We start from the raw sequence: 1,927 nt of genomic DNA, 5'->3' as shown, positions 1-1,927 counted from the left end.
CTAGAGCGCGCCTCACCGCCCGTGCGGGTTTGGGGAGTGGGCACAGAAGTTGGGGTCCCGGTTCTGGCCCAGAGGTGACGCTGAAGCCGCTCGTTGGACCCCACCGGCCAGCTTTGCTCCTCTCTCTGCCTTCGACGAGTGAGCTGCTGAGCCGGGGCGCTCGGGTCGCGGCTTTCTCAGTAGCCGCTTTGCGCTGGAGGCGCCACTTATATACCCACGCCCGGAGGTTCCAGCCCCTCGCTAGTAATAATTTTTAACTACTTCGACTCTCCTGCTCTGGAGAAGCAGGCTAGCCCCTCCCCTTAAAACCCCAGCAGCTTTGAAAACCGTCCAGTCAGCAGTCCCACCCCCTCCTCCCAACCTTACCTGGCTCTTCTCCATTCGCTAACAGACTCGATACTCATTTATGTAAAATGTGACAGCTTTGCTATTAAATGCTGGCAAAAGTTGGATCCATTTGGTTTTCTCAAAGATTAATGTCCATGGGGATGCCAAGTTGTGGGGCCTTTCTCTTTTTATGCTAAATTGCCTGATCATATGTATTACTAGATGCAGGGCACTAGCCACTATTTAAGATGGATTGGTGGAATGGGAGCCAAGATCTGCTCAGTGAATTATATAATGTGGCAGATTTTTCCCCACCTTGGTGCTGCAAATAGATTACTTCCAAGCAGGTTATTTGACTAAATTGCCACAGGATCAAATTGAAGGGAATATTCGAAACACGGCTTCCCAGTTGATTTCAATGTCAGTATTTGCAGTGCTACAGAAAACCATCAAGACAAAATAAGTATTCTGGATGCTTGGGAGTTTTCTGGATAAAAATGCATGTATTTCTTTGCAATCACTTATTTGTGGCCTCCGGTCAATATTACAGGAAAATTTATTTTAAAACCTACAAAAGAACTTTCCATCATTTTGTGTAGTCTTTATTAAAACAGTCTACTCAGGCCCTCCCTGGTGGCACAGCGGGTTAAAGCACTGCACTGAGAAGCTAAAGCTGCTTCCGCATGAGTTCGATCCCTACCTGCCCCGGAGGTGATCCACATGGCGTGGCAGACCTCTCCTGACCCTCCCGCTGCTCCCCTCAGCAGTGTACTTCGTTGATCTGCCTGTTCTGCTCGTGCCCTATAACACTACCTCACCACACCCACCAACAAAGCACCATTTCCCTCCCCCTCTGGTTGATATAAATCGTTCAAGAATAGGATAGTGAAAATAGAAAAAAGAAAAATCGTAAAGAACAATCCCTTGAGCTGACCCGCAGACCTAATGTTGTGTACCTACTATGTGCACGAACCTGCAGTCCTCATCATGTACAACTCAGCTCAACCACCTCTGACTTCAATTCCCAGAAGTCCGCAACTTGGAGTAAAGCGAGCAAAGAAAAAGCGGTTACGCGCAACCACTAGCCCCGGGTTCTTTGTCAGTTCTCCTGAGAACAAAGACTGTGCGCCTGAGGTGCGGGAGCGACTCAAGGCGGACAGGTCTGGTCTCCGAAATCCCCCGAGGGAACGCGGTGCGGGGACTCCAGAGCCAGACCAAAGAGGGTGGCCTTTCTGCAGCGGCTCTTCTCTGCCTGGGTTGCCTCGGTCTCCGCCGCACTCCACCCCTCTTGCAGGTGCCCAGCCCTGCCCTGTAGCCAACTCTTTCACAAAGATAGTGGAAATCACTCCTAGACCAGGCTGTACCGCTCACGGTAACGCAGACAGAGCTCGCGTCGGCTCCTGAGCCAGGCAACCAAATTAAGAAACTTTCCTCTACGTGGGTTTTGGGGATGGAGGAGAAAGAAAGACGCAATGCACCCTCCACCCTCCGCCGCCTCCTCCCGCACCCCTACCCCGCACAGTTTCCCAACCCCCGAAGTCTCCACCCAGACTGGGAGCTCGGCATCGCGGCGGCCAGTGCGCCCCACGGTGCCCCCCCC

At 52.0% G+C, this 1,927-nt stretch overlaps 1 protein-coding gene across 1 annotated transcript in view; it reads right to left on the bottom strand.

The window, feature by feature from the left end:
• CHODL (chondrolectin) overlaps window positions 1-1,927 on the bottom strand; it is a 91,281-nt gene that overhangs the window by 18,899 nt on the left and 70,455 nt on the right. The gene's annotated exons all lie outside the window — the stretch shown is intronic.

This window comes from Condylura cristata, unplaced genomic scaffold (genome assembly GCF_000260355.1).
Source record: "Condylura cristata isolate star-nosed mole 26May11 unplaced genomic scaffold, ConCri1.0 scaffold00003, whole genome shotgun sequence".
Classification (NCBI taxonomy): Eukaryota; Metazoa; Chordata; class Mammalia; order Eulipotyphla; family Talpidae; genus Condylura; species Condylura cristata.
Note: the sequence above shows the minus strand (reverse complement) of the source record. Positions and strands in the feature narration are given on the sequence as shown.